We start from the raw sequence: 16,052 nt of genomic DNA, 5'->3' as shown, positions 1-16,052 counted from the left end.
CTGGTGAATTTTATGTGTCGGTCCACCGAGTTAATGTGATCCGTGAAATGTGGTACGTCCTGAGATTTGATTTTCACCCAGGTGTCATCCACATATCTGAACCAATGGCTTGGTGGTGTTCCAGGGTAGGATAGCAAAGCCCTCTTTTTTCCACTTCTTCCATGTACAAATTGGCCACGATGGGTGAAACTGGGGAGCCCATGGCACACCCATGTTTCTGCCTGTAGAACTGACCCTTGTATGTGAAGTAGGTGGAATGAAGACACAGTTCCAAAAGCAAACACACTTGGTCGATGCTGAGAGTGGTCCTGTTGCTGAGGTTGGTGTCATCCTGTAACCTCTTACGGACTACCTCCAGCGCTTCCATGACTGGGATGCAAGTGAAGAGAGATGTAACATTGTACGAGACCATGGTTTCATCTGCCTCCATGATGACATCTCTCACCTTCTCAATAAAATCCAGGGTGTTCTGGATGTGGTGTTCAGAGCTGCCCACCAGCGGGTTGAGGATCAAAGCCAGAAACTTGGAGATGTTATAGGTGACCGAGTTGATCGTGCTGACAATCGGTCTTAAAGGTGCACCCTGTTTATGTATTTTTGGTAAACCATACAGGCTTGGTGTAGGTTCACCTGGGTATAGCCTGTGGTATGAGGTCCGGTCAATAGCCTTGTCTTGTTCTAACTGCTTCAGACAGTCTATCACCCTCTTCCTGTAGCCATTTCCTGGGTCTCATTTCAGGGGCTCAAAAATATTTTCATCACTGAGTAGTGACAAAATTTTCTCATGATAGTCTTTCTGGTTTAGCAATACTGTGCACCTACCCTTGTCTGCCAGAAGGATGATAATGTTGTTATGTTGTGATTGCAGCCATTCACCAACTCTCTGTGAATGGTACTCATGGCCATTGATCAGTGGTCTTTGATCAGTGGGTTTTGATCAGTGGGTTTTGATCAGTGGGTTTTGATCAATGATCATGAGAATTTGCATAATTATGATTAAGGAACTGACCTCCCAGCCCATCGTTCCTTCAGTGGGTTGGTTTCAGTCATTATGCAAATGCACTGTTTATACGATTTGGGGAAACCTGCAGTCAGCTGAGACTGAAGAAGTCACCTGGATGAGTGACGAAACGTTTCTCCCACAAAACGCTACGTCCAGATGAACAGAATCAACTATTGGAGATTTACTTTCCTGGATGATTGAGAATGCATCAAGACACCTGTAACTCTGTCATCGTTGTTTCATAAAAAATACATAAACATGGCACATAGAGTTACATTTTTAAGATTGTCTGAAACCTTCATTTTCCTTTATTTGATATACACTGGCAAATGAGGCTTCAATTCTAGCATTTGTCCAACAGTATAAATATTTTTATAGGATAAAACAGGATAAAATTTTTATTTTTATCTTTTTGTATTTTCATTTTAAGACGTCTGACCAAAAGCATGATATTTACATTATTTTTACTATCTGCACAATCTCATACACACGCACACCTTCATACATCAAGTTACTTTTTGCACAATGCTGTTTTTTTGCACAACCCACTGACATTGGTGCGCTTTTCTATTGCACTGTTGTATCTGCACTGCCTTGTGTCTGTATAGTTCTGTTCTGCCTGGTGTTGCACTGGGGTTTTTTGCAATTTTTGCACACTTGAACTTTATGTAGTCCCGTGTTGATTGCCTGTTATATGTAGCACCATGGTCTTGGAGGAACATTGTCTCGCTTTATTGTGTACTGTACCACTGCACATGGTTGAAATGACAATAAAGCCACCTGACTTGACTTGTCTAATTAGTTAAAATTTGACATGAACTGTATGCAAGGGTTTAAATAGACTGCTATAGTGTGGAAATAAATTCCAAGTTAATTTCCACAAAAAAAAAAAAAAAAATACCCTAAGCCTGACTTTAAAGACAATGTGACAACAATGAAACTCTTTAAAAGGAGTCAAGTTTCTGGTTATCATTTTGGTTGGCGATAATTTTCTGAACATTTTATAAATAAATAAGGTACAATTGAGAGGAGGAGGAAAGACGATAAAAGATAAAGATAATAACCTACAGTTAATCGACACTTCTGATTTGTAGTCTATCAACATAGATTGTTACAAAGTCTTCCTTGCCTCAAACATTCAATCAGCAGTTGGTTTAACATAAATCTTGAGTGTCAGTCCAGGATATGCATAAGTTCAAAAGAAGAAGAGGAGTTTAATCTAAACAAACACCTTGTTCTGATGGGAGCCAGGGTCACACCAAGTTTTCAAAACCACAGGCCCTGTATAATTGCCTTCATGCTCAAGCCTCTGCCAATAAAAATACCCAGCAGTTACTTGGAGCAGCAGCAAATGTAGTTCATCTCAGTAGCTTTTGTTGCATTGCCACTGCAGATTCCCCCAGCATCCCCTTTTGATCCCAGTGCCAGAAAAAGACATAAACACTAATTCATATAAATGCCACTGTTATTCAGACCATCAAAGTTAGCATGGATTCTGTGTGACAGTTAAACATGTAAAAGTGAGCTTAATCCTCAAGATATGAAAAGAAAATTATTCCTCTATAATGAATTGTTGTGTATCAACCTTTCTGTCTGGGGTTTGTTGCCTCTTTTACAACTATTTCAGATTCACAATTAGTTTATTTATTTGGTTCAACACATCTAGCCATAGTAGAGATGGTAGATATTTACACACACTTGCCCATAAAAATGTCCTGCATGCAGACCATCTCATGAAATAAGCAGCAACTCACTCACCAACTGTCTGATAATCTAGCAGCTGGTAAAGTGCGCATGTGACTCAGCGAAAAGGTTTCTATCATTTTAGATATAACACATTCCACCTACTTCTTCTCCTCCAGTGCCTTCTGACAAAACTACTACAACTATATTATACTGGCAAATGTATGAAATGTGCTCGGGAGATTGATACCAGCTGACAAACAAAATCTGTCATACAATTCATGAAATATTAAATAAATTATTCTTTTTACACATTTTACCTGCAGTGTTATGTATTACATGTTCAGCTGCTCAAACAAGATGCACGAAAATGAAAAGATCTTTCAAAATTTTAAACTATTCATTATTAAACATGTGAAAATTTAAAATATCGAATTTTTTTTCATAAATTAATGACAAAAGCAAATTAATGTTTAATTTTCATCATACTTTTGTTTGTTTGTTGTTGTTTTTTTTTTTTTTACCATTGTGATGAATATTTTCTTCAGTGTGCTGCATAATAAAAATCTGTGAGGATCAGTACTATGGTGTTCAGTTCTCAGCTTGAAGGTCACGTCTGTCTTTCAAATAAGGGCCAGAGGGCACAGAGTCTTGGACAGCAAGACACATCCAAAGGGAGTTACCACACATAATGGGCTCTAACACCCGCTGCTGAGAGAACGGGAGTATTTGCTTTGTTGACTGACCTTGCACCCTCTTATTCCCTGCAGGACAGACATTGATTGTGTATGATCTGTTCTGGCACCCGAGCATCTTGTTGACTGACGCCAGGTTAAAGAAGCAATTAAAATGTATGTTATCTTAAGCTGATAATTATTAGTATATGCCATCCTTAACCCCAGAGCCACAAGGGGGTCATTTGACCCATTGGCGACTTAAAAATTGTGCAACTCTGTTGAATTAAAACCCCACGATCTCACTTTTAATGGTGTTTCCCAAAATGAGGTTATTGGTCAAATGCTGAAATTTGAGTTGTGCAAGATCAAAAGAAGAAAAAATGTGGCCACTACCTAGAACCTCCATGTACATCAGGTTGACCCCATAAAAACCCCATAATGTAAAACCGCTACCACTGTTGACTAGCAACATGATTATTTACACACATTTTGATGTGATTTACATACAGTTAGGCTAAGGGTGGGATTTGAGCGAGAGTGGAGCGAGGTAGTGCGAAACATGTGGAAATCTGCACAAGCTAGCTGTTTTGAGCAGCGGGGGAACTGGAGCTGATCTGCACAGTCTAGAGTGTCTTTAACTAATCAGAATAAATGAAAGGTGTGAATTCCAGAGCAGAACAACCAAATGGGTTGGACTGAGAAGAGTTGAAGAGGAGGTCAAGAATTGCAGACAGAGGTGTAGCCATGTGGACGCTGGATGAAAGACTGCAGGTTTAGTGATCAAAATTCTACTCACATAGTGCATTGTTGAATTCTTACACATATTGGCATATTGCTTGGCTTTGTGCTGCTACAGTGTCTTTGTGATGCCATAATAAAAAGAGCTGTTTCTTGAACCATCACATAGAGGAAAGAAATGAAATTATTCATCCAACACATATAACAGATGTTGGAATCCTTAAAATCACAGTAACTTAAAATAAAATAAAGGTGTGCCTATAAACTTGTGCATGTACATGCCTGCTTCTAAGTAAAATCACTGTGACTGACGGAAGATCAAACACTTGATTACTGACTTAATGTATTTGACCTATGTTCAGTTAATTATTTGTTTAGTTACAGTCTTACGCTCGTTCTTGTTGCTTTCCAGTTCCTATGTACATCTGCACCTCTGTAATGTTTCCTTTGTTGAAAGTAAGTTTCTTTGGATTAGTTTTTCTTTATCATCTTATGGCCTTTTGCTGTATTGCACCTTGGCTACTTCAGTTGCCGTTTGTTTGGTGTCTTTGTTTAATTTAGTTCCATTAAGGTTTATCATCTTCTTGCATCCTGTCCACATGTCTCTTTGTCCTTTTTGGGTTGAACTGAAATTCCCTTAAAGCCCTGTTTCTTTTGTAAGATCAATTCTTAGCAGCTTGGGCCATGTAGAAAAAGTTGATAAAGATAGTGTGTGTGCAGACATTGATTACAAAAAGCTGTACTGCTCTTGGATTCCTTGAAAATGACAGCAGTTGCTCTTGATTTATGGGGAATATTCAGATACTTGACAACATTTTCCGACAGCTTTCCAAACTAATGCAGCACCAGAAGTACTGACTGAATATCTGCATTAGCATGGAGAATAAAAAAAAATAGTCTTTGGATTTTGTAATATAAAAACACCTTCAACTACATCTGAGAAAGCTTTCCTGGGCTAGTTCCATAAAATAGATTAAGAAACTCTGTGTTGATTAACTGTGAGATGAGAAAATTATTTTTTTGTTTTAGAACAAATGATCAGACTAAATTAAACAACCCCCTGTATGTTCAAAGTAAGTTAAGCACATGTGTGGGGAATAAAAAAAAAAAGCCATTGTCAGCGGTAGTTTGATCCTAGGATTCACCATGGTAACCTGTGAATAAAGATCAGTCTCCATCATTTTAATCCAGCAGAGTGAGAAATATGAATGTAGGTCAGTATGGATAATGATGTACATCTTGTAGACAATTTGCAGTTAAACTCAGTAATCCAGATTTTAGATACTTCTAGTGGAAAAGATGTCTAAATTCAAACTTGAAATTTTTGATATCTATGATATTTATCAAAATGTTACTTGACAATATTTAACACTTTACCCACCAGACAACTGTTCTGAACTTGTCACTCAGGTTTCATGAATCATTTAACTTCATTAGTTACACCGGTCCAGCTGATCTCTAATCAGCATGGTAGCAACTCAACCCAGTTAGGCATGCAGTCGTGGTCAAAATGATCTGTTCAGAATGGGGTGGAACGGTGATTAAAGTGTCTTTGAAAATGGCATGGTGGCTGGTGTCCAGTGAGGTTGTCTGAGTATTTCTATTTTAGAAAGTACTGATCTACTGGGATTTTCCCAAGCAAACAATCTCTAGGGTGTACAGAGAACGCTCTAAAAAGAGAAAACATACAGTGAGATGAGATTCTCTGGGGAAAATGCCTTGTTTGTGCCAGAAGCCAGAGGAGAATGGACATACTCCTTTGAGCTAAGAGGAAGGCAACAGTAACTTAAATAACCCCTTGTTGCAAAAATGGCCTCCAGAGGAGCATCTCTGAAGAGCCAACCTTGAAGCAGATAAGCTACAGTAACAGAAAACCACACCACATGACACTACTGCCAAGTAAGAACAGGAAAAGGAGGATTCGTTGGTCTGATGAATCTCAATTTCTCCTGCAACATTCAAATAGTAGGATCAAAATTTAGTGTAAACAACATGCTGTTGGTGTGAGGATTATTTCTTAGCAGACTTTGACCTCTTAAATCAATTAAGCATCGTTTAAACATTAGACCTTACCTTAGCACCATATTCATCACCTTCTAAGCACAGTATAACCATCTTCTGATGGCTGCTTATGCCAAATAACACACCATGTCGCAAAGCTCAAACCATCTCAAACTGATTCCTTGAACATCAAAATGATTTCACTGCACTTAAATGGCCTCCACAGTCACCAGATCTCAATGCAAAAGAGTTCCTTTGGGATGTGGTAGAATGGAAGATTTCGATGGTTGATGTGCAGCTGGCAAATCTGCAGCAAGTGGCACGATACCACTTTTTTATGTCCGATACCGATGCCGATATCATAAATTTGGATATGGGTGTCGGGGGGTTCCCGGAGGCATCTTCCTTGGGGGGCTCAACCCGGGGTAGCGGTCATGTCCGGTTAGGGGCTCTGTTGGCTCTCAGGTGACTGTTTCCTCGTGGCTGCGTGCAGCGGGGCTAGGGGAGGGTCTGTGCTGACGGACGTGGGTTACTGAACTGGTAGCCTGGCTGCCCCTGGGTGGGTCCGGGATGGGCGTGAGGTTCTGGGGGAGCTCCGTCTGTGGGATGGGGTCCTGGCCGGGCCTCGGGGGCTTGGGTCCTGGTTGGTGTGTTGCCGGAGTTGTGGGCGGGTGGGTGCATGGGGGCCCAGCCCTGGCGCAGGGTGCCATGGTGCAGGGTGCAGGGTGCCGCCGGTGCGTTGAGCCACCTGAGGGGCTCTTCAACTGGTGGGGGAGATTGTCACATCTTGCAGGAGCTTTCCTCTCTTCAGGAACTCTCTGCAGGAAGGGGAGATACAGGAGAGGTGGAGGAAGATCTCAGCCTGGGCGTCTATTGTCTTATGTAGTCTGGAAGATGAGTGGATGGTGGGGTGGGTGCAGTTTTCTCTGTGGTGGGGTTGGGTGGACTGTCCCGGGCTCTGTGGGGCCGGGGGGCGCTGCTGCACTGGGCCCCGGTCTGGATGGGCCTGGGCCCCCTTCCCCTGGCGGGTCGCGGAGTATGGGGGTGCCTACTGGGGTCAGCGGGGGAGCTGGCCCCAGGGAGGGGTCACTTGCCCCTCCCTTCCTTCCCTCCCCATCTCCAGCTGCCTCCCTCTTCCCGCTCCACCACAACCACCCACACATGCAGGGCCTTGGAGTAGGGGTATGTTACCAGGGTGCAGAGGAGGCTACCCCCCCCCCCCCTCTGTCCCCTTCTGGCTGCCTCTGCCTCAATTTTATCCCACAACTTAGACATTCACATTACTCACACTCTCATTACACATACATATAGGATCTTGGGGGTGGGCACGATACACGGAGTCCAAGTTACCATCAGGGTGTACACCTCACCCCTGGCGTCGTTGCCCACCACTTACCTGCTGCTCTCTGGCAGGTAGCTCCATGCCCTCCTGGGTTTTAAATGCACCTTAGAACACACATGCATCAGCACTACAATGAGCGGGTGGAGGAAGGTTTGGAGTCTTCTCTCACCCCCGTTCTCTGCGGCCTGCTGGAGCAGGGGGGCTAGGAGGAGGAGTTGGCCATCCGACTGCGGTCTGGAGTGTGGGGCCTCCCTGCTGCTGCGGAGTCGGTGCGGTCTGCCTCTCCCCACCGCAGGGAGAAGGGTAACACCACCTGGGTCTGGGTGCAGTTCCCCCCTCCAGGGGCAAGGGTACCTAGACCCGGTTCGTAGAGTACGCTTGGGGAGTGTGATCGTGTGTACAGCGTCTCTTTATGTCTGTCTCCACGTTGGTTGAGTGTTGAGTGAGTGCATATGAGAGCATGAGGGTGGGAATGGATGTTTGTGTCTGTGTGTGCCTGTATGTCTGTCTCTATATGTCAGGTTGGGTATCAGACGCCACCTCTATGGGGACATCTCAGGCCCTCCAAGGTTTGGAGGCCTATCTCCCCCCACCACCACTTCCCCTGCCAGTGGCGGACTCCCTCAGACATCAGTGCGTTGGTGGTTCTTTGTGTCTGGGGATGGGCGTCCAGGTACACACCGGCTCACTCCTTGGCGGCCGCTTATCGGGCCCTGGAGCCTGGGGCTCGCTCGGGCCACTTCGGAGGTGGGGTGCCCCCGGCCTCTCGGCCTGGGGCTCGGTCACTCAGGTACAGCTGGCTGCCGGCGGAGCTCACGGGCGCGTCACTGCAACTCCCCCTGGCTTCTGCTCCGCGGCTGCTGAGTGAACCCTCATCTGGGACTCTCCTCAGCTCTCTCTGGGATAGTGGCGCGGCTGCCCCTCTGTTGGTCTTCCTTGGTCTCTTGTGTTCTGGGGGCCTCTGGATGTCTGGAGTTTTGATCTGGGGTATATTAGACTTAATAGACTTGGTCTAGAACGTAATATTAAATAAATTCTAACAACAGATTATCAAGCTTAAACGTGCTGCTGTTGTTCAGCCGCTGGTTTCCTCTTTCTGGTGCAAAGTGGGCCAAAAACAAAGAAGAGAGACGGACTCGCGGCAGAAAAGCCGATCAGCTCATCATTAATCAGTTTCATGACTGAAGTAGCAGCAGGAGAGGGAAGGAGAGAGAAGAGGCAGCTGCTCCATATATCGGTTGTTTAGCTTAACGTGGGAATGCTTTACAAACATTCAGAGATGAACTTACACACTTGCTTTACTTCTCTCTGGGATAACTTCCTCTGAGATGAAATGCCGGTTTGGTAGCGAGGCTACAAATACACACAGCTGCTCTATCATGTGAGCACACTGCTCCTACGTGCTACGTTTATAGGCCGAGTTACGCCGTGTCGCAAGTTTTGTGAGGTGCTTTTTTGATATTTAATGGATCGGATTACATTTTTTATTTCTCTCCGATATCTGATCCAGTAATTTACATCAGTATCGGACCGATACCGATACGTAATATCGGATCGGTCCATCTCTAGTTACTATCGCACCAATATGGACCAGTATATCTCAGGAATATTTACAGCACCTTATTGAGTCTATGCCATAAAAGATTAAGGCTGTCCTGAGGGAAAGGACATTAACCTGCTACTAGAAAGGGGAACCTAAAAGTGACTGATAAGTGTATAGAAAAAGAAAGGGGAGAACATTTTGATTTCAATACTACAGCATAACATAAAAAAAAAAATGTTTGCTGGAGTTATCTGTCAATGGCAAGGATAGTGTTAATAATTGGATATCAATGTGTGAACTCAATGCAGCAAAAAATTCTATTAGAAAACATTCAGAATATCTGAATATCTGAGTTTTCACTAAAGCTGCATTCTGGAAAAGACTTCCTAAATTGAGGCCTGCTGATTACTCTCCCAAAACAGTTGGATCAATAGTGGTTGCTTTAGAGAGGGACGCGATTGTTTGAGGAATCGAACTCGAGAGGAGTGAACAGTGTTGCCAACTTAGCGAGTTTGTAGACCCCTTTTTTTCTAAAAAAAAAGTCGCTAAAAAAGACATGAAAGCGCGTATCGCTTTTACTCTCAACAAGCAGCGGGTGCTGTAACGCAGTCAGTTCTTCTTTTACTCTTATGCTGTTTTGTGGATCACAAGGTTTAAAACTACTTATAAACACACACACAAGTTAACTCCACCAGAGTGCCTGTTTCGGGTCACTTTTGCCGGTCCAAGCCCGGGTAAAGGAGCAGGGTTGGAATTGTGACATTAAAAAAAAACAATAATTGCTAAAAGAAATTAATTTGTAGTTCTAAAGTGAGTTTTTTACTCACTTTATGTCTCTTCCACGATGTTATTTCTCTCTCCAACAACATAGGTTACAATTAGATTAGAATAGAATAGAATAGAATTCAACTTTATTGTCATTGCACATGCACAGGTACAGGGCAACGAAATGCAGTTTGCATCCATCCAGAAGTGCTTAGTGATATAGATATATTACAATATATATTAGCAATAATATAGATATGTAAGTATATTACAGAAATGGGTCTATTATGTTATAATGTACACGGTATGAAGTATGTTGTGAATATTCTATAACTATAAGTATGTACAGGCTGTAGTGAGTACAAGCTATGTACAGGATATGGACAGGATATAAATATGAAAAACTATACAGAATATGAAATAAATAACTTTACAGGAATCTGAGATATACAGCTATACAGAAATGGGAACTATACAAGTTGTAAACAGTTGTAGGGTTAAAAATTATCGTATGTACAGAATGATTGTTTACACAGGGCTATACAGTAGTGCAGTTAAGGTAAGTGAGGGTGTGGATAATTTCTACAGAGGCTATATAAAGTGCTAGTGGTTGTGAGTGGTGGTTCAGTCCATGTTATTATTGTGTGTTTGAGGGTACAGTTGTCCATTGTGTGTGTGTGTGTATGTTCAGTCCATGAGTTAACGTGGGTCAGATGTCAGGAGGCAGAGTTCAGGAGTCTGACAGCTGTGGGGAAGAAGCTGTTCCGGTACCTGGTGGTCTTAGTCCGGAGGCTCCTGTAGCGCCTCCCAGAGGGCAGGAGGGTGAAGAGTCCATGTGATGGGTGACTGGGGTCTCTGATGATTTTCCCAGCCCTTTTCAGACACCGCTTCCTGTAGATGTCTTTTATGGCAGGAAGTGGTGCTCCGGCGATGCGCTGGGCAGTTTTCACGACCCTCTGCAACGCCTTCCGGTCCGAGGCAGAGCAGTTCCCGTACCAGACTGTTATACAGTTGGTCAGGATGCTCTCGATGGTGCAGCGATAGAAGTTCACCAGGATGTCTGAGGACAGGTGGTTCTTCCTCAGAGTCCTCAAGAAGAAGAGGCGCTGGTGAGCCTTCTTGACCAGCTTGGAGCAGTTGGTCGTCCAGGTGAGATCCTCGGAGATGTGGACTCCCAGGAACTTGAAGCTGCTCACACGCTCCACAGCCGTCCCCTTAATGTGGATGGGTGGATGTGGGTCAGCATTCCTCCTGTAGTCCACGATGAGCTCCTTGGTCTTCTCGGTGTTAAGCAGCAGGTTGTTTGTGTCGCACCACTCAGCCAGACGATCCACCTCCTCCCTGTAGGCGGCCTCATCGTTGTCACTGATGAGGCCAATCACCGTGGTGTCATCTGCAAACTTAATGATGGTGTTGGAACCATCAGCAGGTCTGCAGTCGTGGGTGAAGAGGGAGTAGAGGAAAGGGCTCATCACACAGCCTTGTGGTACACCGGTGTTCATTGTGATGGTAGATGAGCAGCGGTTATCCAGCCGGACATGTTGGGGGCGGTTGGTCAGGAAGTCCAGTAACCATTTGCAGATGAGGGAACTGTTGCCCAGGTCTGTCAGTTTCCTGATGAGTTGTGAGGGGTGGATTGTATTGAATGCTGAACTGAAGTCTATAAACAGCATTCTGGCGTAGGTGTTGTTGTTGTCCAGGTGTGAGAGGACAGAGTGCAGTGCGATGGAGACTGCATCCTCTGTGCTCCTGTTCTGGCGGTATGCGAATTGGTGGGGGTCCAGGGTGGGGGGGAGACAGGATTTGAAGTGTGCTAGGACCAGCTGCTCTAAGCACTTAGTGATGATGGGGGTGAGTGCTACTGGGCGGTAGTCATTGAGGCAAGATGGGTTGGAGTTTTTGGGTATCGGGACGATGGAGGTGGATTTGAAGCAGGCCGGTACCACAGCGTGGGCCAAGGACAGGTTGAATATGTCTGTCAGCACTCCTGCAAGCTCCTCAGAACACGCTCTGAGAACACGCCCGGGGATGCCATCGGGACCTGCAGCCTTGTGGACATTGATCCTGCTCAGCACCGCTCCTACATCGGTGGGGGAGAGAGTCAGAGGTTGGTGGTCTGGCGTCACGTCTGCTTTGGTTGTGGTTGTGGGGTTCCCTCGCTCAAAACGAGCATAAAAGTTGTTGAGCTCGTTGAGGAAGGAGACATCAGAGGATGCGGGGGAGGGTTTGGTGGTCCTGTAGTCTGTAATGGTCTGGAGTCCTTGCCACATGCGTCGGGGGTTGGAGTTGGAGAAGTGTTCTTCTACCTTCTTTTTGTAATGGTGTTTGGCTTTTTTGATGCCCTTCTTTAGATTAGCCCTGGCTGTACTGTAGGCGTGTGCATCTCCTGACCTAAAGGCGGTGTTGCGGGCCTTCAGGAGGAGACGAACATCCCGGTTCATCCAAGGCTTCTGGTTGGGGTACATGGTGATCCGTTTCTGGGTGGTGACACTGTCTGTGGTTTTGGAGATGTAATCCAGTACAGATGAGGCGTACTGGTCCAGGTCTGTGTGGGTGAACATATTCCAGTCTGTGTTTTTAAATCTGTCCTGGAGCACTGCGTCTGTCCCCTCTGGCCACACTTTAATTGTCCTCACAGCAGGTTTCACACGTTGGATGAGTGGTGAATACCTAGGTGTAAGGAACAGGGAGAGATGGTCCGATTGTCCAATGTGGGGGAGGGGTGTGGCTTTGTAGGCTCCAGCCAGGTTGGAATACACATGGTCTAAAGTCTTGTCTCCTCTGGTGTGGCAGGAGACATGTTGGTGGAATCTGGGGAGGACTGTCTTTAAGTTGGTGTGGTTGAAGTCGCCAGCAACAATAAAAGCAGCCTCGGGGTGTTTATTCTGGTGTTTGTTAATGGCTGCAGAAAGTTCTTTCATGGCCAACCTAGCATTAGCGTCGGGGGGTATATACATGGCAGTGAGTATGATCGAAGTGAGTTCTCTGGGGAGATAATAAGGTCTGCATTTGACCATTAAAAACTCCGCATTAGGTGAGCAGTGACTCTCAGTAGTAGTGGAGTTCATGCACCAAGCATTGTTAATATAAATGCACAAACCTCCACCTCTGGTCTTGCCGGAGTCATCTGCTAGCCTGTCGGCTCGGTGTGTGTGGCGTCCTGCTAACTCGATAGCATTGTCCGGGCAGCTGTTGTTCAACCATGTTTCGGTGAAAAACATGACATTTGAGTCCATAATCCGTCTGTTGTTAGTGATGGAGAGCCGTATCTCATCCATTTTGTTTGCCAGAGAACGGACATTGGCGAGGAAAATACTGGGTAAAGGCAGCCGGTGTGGTGTTAGCTTTAGCTTAGCCCGTAGCCCTCCGCGCCTACCTCGCCTTTGTTTACGATCTCGGCGCCGTCTGCGTGCACTTCCGCCCGGCCGGGTAGAGTGGGCAGCCTCCGGTGTTCTGGAGATCTCTGGGATGAGTCGGAGATCGGCGATAAAACTGTTGGAGTTATGAGTCCAGATGTCCAGAAGCTCTTGTCTGCTGTAGGTCAGGAACGCACAGCAATTCTGGACGAATAATCCGGTTAAAAGTAGATAAAAAACCGCTAAATAGCAGATTCTGGAGAGACACTGAGCCTCGCGTTGTTCACGCGCCGCCATCTTGGAATTTAATTAGCATGACCAATTATGCAAATTAAGCAATGACGTCATTTAGCGACTTCCAGCGACTTTTAGGACAACCAATAGCAATTTTCCTTACTGAGGAGTTGGCAACACTGGCAGTGAAGTGTTAACTAGCTCCACACTTCTTTATGTTGGTACATAAAACCACATAAAAAGTTGTTAAATATATTTTTGGTCTTTCAGTACAAGTGTCAAGAGCAGAAACCTCTAGAATTGGGCCACACTAAATCAAACCAAATAAATCTCCCAACAATAAGCATAATATATATAGATCTAAATATAGTATTGTGTTGAATTAACCCATTAACATTGGAGCAGATATTTGAGATCTTGGCAGGGGAAAAATATATATTGTCGTTATTTAGTAACATTAAAATACTTTAAAACATTTAATTTGCAGTTTCTTTTAAGTAAGATTTTACTGACATTCAATAATTCTTTATAAACACCACATCTAATATAAAGAAACGATAACATTTGGTAAGTGCAAGAATAGTATTTGCAAAAAAACAAATAGATAATAAATAAACTGGGCCAACATGACATACCAACAGGATACTGTAAGTTTCCTTGGGCCATTTTTAAGTAGAGATCTGTAGTCCAAATTGTTCCCGATTCACCCAAAAAAAGGAACTGCATCTGCTGAACACCTGCATGAACTGACATTTTTAATTCTTTATAACAGGAAAAGCACAGGAGTACCTAACATTAATAATGGCCCTGTGCCATGTGTGTGTCCCACCAAGCCTGCTGAATAACCAAGGCCTTTCAACCAGCATAGCTGAATGGATTGCAGACATTTTAATGTTAATAGCTACACCTGTATTTTTCCAGCTATAACATGTCAAAATATCTACTGTGAAAATGGCCTATTGTGTAAAGACTGCAATTACTTCACTGCACTGTTCCAGTCATCTCAGTAGAGCTTCATACCCTGTGAGAGTCGGTCCAAGAGCAGCAGCATCTAACATTAGACTTTGTATTTCTATTTGCAATATACTATGCACATGCATTTTTTTCTCATTTGAGAAAAAAAAAACAAACGTCTATTAGGACTTCAGCTGACAATATAATGGCTCATAGCACATCAGTAAATACACTATTCTGAACATTCTTCTTTCTTTCTTCGCTCTCTCTCATTCTTCTATCTATACTGCATTTCACTTTTTTATTCTAATAAGCTTATTAACATATAGTATTGTTATTTTTAAGGCCGAGAAAAACTCACACTTTCAAATCTGCTATAAACAGGTGTTTTTCTACACTTTCAATTCCAGGTGCAACTGCACACAAAATCTCATGATGGCATGTTATCAGCCAAGGGCAAAATGCCAACCTTCTCACACTCTGCCTGTCTCAGAGACAAGCTGTGGAATTGTTGAGGTGCACCAGAGTGGAGGCCAATATCACACAGCCACGACGAGAGAGAAAATGCCTCCTGACATACCTGGCTATTCAAGTATTTCCTGTCCCATATCCTAAACATCTGAAATCTAAAAACACACTTTCCAGCTGAATGAATGAAGCTTGCAGAGGGGATACTGATCACAGCAGGAAAAAAAAAGTGAAAAGACAATGAAGCTTTGTGTTAAAAATTGTGTTAGTTAATCACTGAAGTGTGTTTTCCCATGTACTTTCATAATGTTTGTGTGTCATACTTTCATTTCAGTTGCTAGATTGGGAACCTGAGCATTTTACAAAGTTTGAAAAACAGATGTCTCATTAGTAAAATCTTGCACAATTCAAGATTCATTCAAGATTGCTAGACTCATTCCACATCTCATGAGAAGCAATTTTATGAACAACTACCCAGCCAAAATTTAATAGCCTACATTATCTGACAAATGATGCAGTAGTAAATGTGCGTGTATGTGTCTCTACATTTCTGGAGATTTATCTTGATTACTATAATAACTACATCCATTACGTTCATTGCTAAGTATTCAGTAATAAACAACATTTTATTTTTATTGACCTGAGCTTCTATTTTATTCTATTGACCTGATTCTGTAAGGGAAAAATATCTGTAATTATTAGATATTATCTTTCAAGAATATGTATGTCTTGGAAAATGTCTTTGTTTACATCAAAGTGATGTAATGACAGACTCTCTTCATCACTAGCAATTAAAAGGATTTGATTTCATACAATAACAGTGCACAATTATTTCTGGTGAATAATGACTGTAAATCATTTAAAAATATAAAAACAATGTTTCCCAGAATTTTCACAAATTTCAAACATACTTTTCTATTTTGGTTTTACGGAAAAATCAGGTGAAAAATCTATTTAATGAATTTTTGAATAAGACTGTAACATCACAGGACAATTGAAGCCCTGTGAATACTTTCTGGATGCACTGAATATATAGTAAGAATCACCAGAATTGTAGCCAGATTATTGGAATCAGCGGAATGAGAGATCCATAGAGATCTATAGAAATGACTCCTATGCAAAGATATCATCTTGCTCATCGTTTTCATCTGCTCTCATCATGACAAACCTGGCTGGTGTTGAGTGGCTGAGCACGTTCCAGTAAGTAAGGGCAATCTAAGACACTGGGGCCAGGACTGATTTTAGCTGACACTTGTAGTCCAGTAATTCTGCATCATCTTTCCTGTAG

The sequence above is a fragment of the Rhamphochromis longiceps genome, linkage group LG2 (assembly GCF_057381845.1).
Source record: "Rhamphochromis longiceps isolate RC_006_pf linkage group LG2, R_longiceps_female_GT1.1, whole genome shotgun sequence".
In the NCBI taxonomy this organism is placed as follows: Eukaryota; Metazoa; Chordata; class Actinopteri; order Cichliformes; family Cichlidae; genus Rhamphochromis; species Rhamphochromis longiceps.
Note: the sequence above shows the minus strand (reverse complement) of the source record.